Source organism: Gopherus evgoodei, unplaced genomic scaffold (assembly GCF_007399415.2).
Source record: "Gopherus evgoodei ecotype Sinaloan lineage unplaced genomic scaffold, rGopEvg1_v1.p scaffold_74_arrow_ctg1, whole genome shotgun sequence".
Taxonomy (NCBI): Eukaryota; Metazoa; Chordata; order Testudines; family Testudinidae; genus Gopherus; species Gopherus evgoodei.
In genome coordinates this window covers 402,505-407,253 of record NW_022060095.1, presented here as the reverse complement: position 1 = coordinate 407,253, position 4,749 = coordinate 402,505, and the positions used below count along the sequence as shown (strand labels likewise).

Here is a 4,749-nt window from a genome sequence, read left to right as displayed (position 1 = left end):
AGAGTTTAGAATTTACTCTCATCACCCTCGTATAGCACTTTTAATGTGAATTGGGCAAAGCAAGTGTGGGAACCCACATGGCTAATGAAAACCAATGCTCTGGGTGAGCCTGAACTCATGCCTAGAACTGTATTTCCCCCTGCACGAGCCACTATAGGTGTTTCTTAGACAGACTTGGGCTGTAGGTGGTTATGTGTGTCTGTGGTTCACCACTTTGGCTGCTATATGACAAGCTGATGGTTCAAACCCACCAGAAAATAGTGGCATTTTGTTTTTAAACAGTTAGAATCCAGTACATTTTAACAGGCAGAAAATCTCCTCTATTCTGGTCTAGCCCCATTTGACTCCTTCTGCTGGTCTTCTTTCTTCTCCCTCAGTGTCTTTCCTTCCCCACTGGGGACATGCAGAGATGAACCCCAGTCAGTCTGTGTCACAGAGAGTTTGTATCTCCTAAGGAATGTGGGTGAAGGATTCCAGCTGAATTAACTCCACTCACCTGGGTAAGAAACATTTATTTCTTTCAAGCAGATAGTGGGAAATCGGATGTTAATTCAGACCCAGGAAGCAAGGCAGAGGCTTCATGACCTTGATCTCCATGAAGGGAGAGAGGATCCCCAGGAAGGAAGAGAGCTTCCTTTATACTCAAGCTGGAGTCTCCTGGAAGTTGGAAAAGACCCTTGATCACTGAGAATCTCATGTGATCATGTTGTTCTAGAGCAGGTCTCCACAACTCGTAAAGCAGCAAGGGCCATATTATTCCAAAAAAAAAAGCTGAGGGCTGAACCCCTCTGGCCCTGCTGACCCCCACCCCCAGCACCGCTAAGCCCCCCAAATACAACACCCCCCCAGCGCCGTTCTCCCCAGCACCGCCCACCCTGCAGAAATAAACCCTCCTTCTCCAGCGCTCTGCCCAACTGAAACAGTGATATTGAACCTTGATAATATGTTATAGCGGTCCCCTAAGATAGTATAATTAAAGTAAAAGAAAAATGTCTTTTTGCTAGAAGTAGAATAAGATCTTCCCCCAACTTTGCAATCAGTTGCCCTGTTGAATGAATGAGGTAGGCATGGAAGGCAGCACCTCCAGACAGCTGCAATCCTTGGAGAGGGGATGAGAAATAGACCAGATCAGTAGAACATGTCAGCCACTGACTCCTCGCTCACTTCCCCACCCTGCCCCCCACCGCTCGCCTCCTCAGCCCCCTCTCCCTTGCTGTCGGCTCACTTGCCTCCTCGCCCCAGCCACTGCCTGCCTGCTCACCTCCTCAACCCGCCTCCTCGCCCCCCACCTGCTTCTTCAGCCCCCCTCCCTCACCTGCCACTTGCCTACTCATCTCGCCATGGGATGCACAGTAAGCCCACATACTCACTGCCCACGGGCTGCACAGTGAGCCCATGCAGGCCGCATATTGTGCAGGCCTGCTCTAGAGGCTCCAGAGTCCTTAGTGTGGGAAGAGTGTCACTGCACAGTCTGAAATGGAAGGGAGGACTCTGGAAGGGAAGGGAGGAACAGAAAATGGAGGGGAATGAAACAGAGCAAACCACTCTTCTCTCTCCCCTCCCCAAGCCAGCAAGAAATGTTATCAGTGGAGAAACTCCCCACCATGAATGGCAGAGAACATAGAGACATTTGCCTCAAACTGAGCAGTAGGGTGACTAGACAGCAAGTGTGAAAAATCAGGGACTTTCACCAGCTGTATTGGTGGTATAGTGGTGAGTATAGCTGCCTTCCAAGCACTTTACCTGGGTTTGATCCCCAGCCAATGCAGTGATGTGATGTTTCCTTCACCAGGAATCAGTTTAGTTTCAGTTACTTTGTATCAGTTTAGAAAGGGAATGAAAGACTTAATATTCTAAATCCCAGCAGGTTATTAAACACACAGGGGAGGAAAAAGGGGTAAGACAATTAAATGAGCAGTTGGAGTCATCCTGGTATTAGAATGTTCCCTCTCCCTTTTAGACTCAGAACCTTTAAGGTCGGAAGAGACTAGTGTGATCATTTTGTCTAACCTGCTGCACCTTGCAGGCCAAAAGACCCCACCCACCACTCCTGTAATAGACGCGGAAGGAGAGTCAGCTCTGTGCACATTGAGGCCCTCTGCTCCCCTCCCACAATGGGTGTGCAGAGATGTGCCAGTTGCACTAAGGTGGCTCCCTGCCCACTCTACCTCCATCCCTCTGTGCCGCTCCCAGAAGTGGCTGGCATGTCCCAGCATCCGTTGGGGCTGGGGAAGTGTCTCCATGCACTACCCCTGCCCCAAGTACCAACTCCGAAGCTCCCATTGGCCAGGCAGGCAGCAGCCCACAGAGACCCCCCTGGCCCTGCCCACCTAGAAGCTGTTGCTGGAGGGTTGTGTGTACTGGTCACTTTGGGAGCTGCACTGCTCGGGGTAAGCACCATCCATTCCTGCATCCCAAACCCCCCCCAGCGCAGAACCCGCATTCCGCACCCAAATTTCCTCCCAGAGCTTTGCCTGTCTTCCTTTCACCCAGAACCATCCTTCTCCTGGGTTGCAAGTAGCCATCCCTGGGAAGCCAAGAGGCAGGCACAGGATTCTACCTCCCCGCAACCAATCGCGCCTCCCCAGGCTTTGCAGAACTAAGGGTGGCGCTCTACTAACCCCACTTAGCCGCACTGAGGTGCTTAGCTTCTGCCCTGCCTTCCTCAGCTCGACTTTCCTCTTTCGCTCCATTCCTGCCTCACTTCCTCCTTTGGCAAATCACGCAAAGGATGCCAGCAGGAAGAGCCGGCCTCCACAGGCCAACCTCCCAGGGCAGAGGAGACCAAGCCACAAGTCTCCAAAAGGTGACTGGCCCAGATCCTCTAGCTTTCCCTTGCTGATGCCAAGCCTTTTTCTCAGCTCATTTCACCAAACTCTGTCCTGCAGGGGTTGGGGTTATCACAAGTGTTACTCGAAATTGGGCCAGCTGGTAAGCATATAGAGGACTAATGACTCACCAGAGTTTGGCAGAAAGCAGCACATTTATTATACTGACAGCCAAGCTCAAAATAAGAAGGAGGGGAGTGTCACACTCACATTCGCATACTCACACTCCCAGGACTGGCACGGCACTTGAGATGTCAGGATTCTGCAAGGTGAGTGTCCCACAGTGCAGTGATGGACGGTGTGATGAAGGTAAGTCTTCCTGAGGCACAATAAAATGTAACACAGTGAACCACTGGCCAGGCGGTCCAGGCGAAGGGCATTCACTGGAGGTACAAGCTTGTGAGTGCACTCCTGAGCACATGGCCCCTTCCCCTTTTAAGGACCTGCACCTCATGGCCTGCTACTAGAGACGATTTGGCTGCATCAGGTTGGTCACACTCCACCTTGGGCAGTATCCATGCGGTGTCCATGCTCTGGGTGTGTGAGTGCTGCCTAATTAGAGTCCCAGACAGCTTGTCTACCTGGGAGCTCTTCTTCTCTTCAACCAGCCCATTAATCCCACAAGCATTCCAGGAGGGAGGGGGAGAGGGAAAGGGAAAGCCACTTCACAGGCATTCAGAGAGGGAGAGGAGACAAAAGAGGGAGCAGGGGAAGTGCAATAGACTTTTTGAACATAGAAATCACTGCTGCTGCTACAACAGCAGTGACAGGCCAGTAGGAGCTGGGAAAAGGAAGCCATCATGTTTCTGCCTGGTTTCAAACCAGGAGTCTTTTGTGTGTTAACCAAACCTGCTAACCACTACACTACAGAAACTCTGCTGTAGTGTTCTGCCTCTCCCTTCATAAGAACATAAGAATGGCCATATTGGGTCAGACCAAAGGTCCATCCAACCCCACATCCTATCTACCAACAGTGGCCAATGCCAGGTGCCCCAGAGGGACTGAACCTAACTGGTAATGCTCAAGTGATCTCTCTCCTGCCATCCATCTCCACCCTCTTGCAAACAGAGGCTAGGGACACCATTCCTTACCCATCCTGGCCAATAGCCATTAATGGACTTCATCTCCATGAATTTATCTGCAAAAAGAACGAGGAGTACTTCTGGCACCTTAGAGACTAACAAATTTATTTGAGCATAAGATTTTATGGGCTAAAATCCACTTCATTGGATGCATGCAGTGGAAAATACAGTAGAAAGATACATATATACATAGAGAACAGGAAAAAATGAGTGCTGCCATATACACTATAACGAGAGTGATCAGTTAAGGTGAGCTATTATCAGCAGGAGAAAAAAACCTTTTGTAGTGATAATCAGGATGGCCCATTTCCAACAGTTGACAAGAAGAGTCAGTAACAATAGGGGGACTAATAATCATGGGGAAATAGTTTTACTTTGTGTAATGACCCATCCACTCCCAGTCTTTACTCTAGCCTAATTTCATGGTGTCCAGTTTGCAAATTAATTCCAATTCAGCAGTCTCTCATGGGAGTCTGATGTTCAAGGTTTTTTTGTTGTAATATTGCGACTTTTAAGTCTGTAAATGAGTGACCGGGGATATTGAAGTGTTCTCCGACTGGTTTTTGAATGTTATAATTCTTGATGTCTGATTTGTGTCCATTTATTCTTTTATTTAGAGACAGTCCTGTTTGGCCAATGTACATGGCAGAGAGGCATTGCTGGCACATAATGGTATATATCACATTGGTAGATGTGCAGGTGAATGAGCCTCTGATAGTGTGGCTGATGTGATGAGGTCCTATGATGGTGTCCCCTGAATAGACATGTGGACAGAGTTGGCAACGGGCTTTGTTGCAAGGATAGGTTCCTTGGTTAGTGTTTTTGTTGTGTGGTTGCTG

The 4,749-nt window shown here is 49.3% G+C and overlaps 1 non-coding gene across 1 annotated transcript; it reads right to left on the bottom strand.

Moving 5' to 3' along the window:
- Nucleotides 1–3,629: 3,629 nt before the first annotated feature.
- TRNAV-AAC lies at nucleotides 3,630–3,702 on the bottom strand. Its single transcript has one exon. It is a non-coding gene; the product is annotated as a tRNA-Val (tRNA).
- Nucleotides 3,703–4,749: the final 1,047 nt, after the last annotated feature.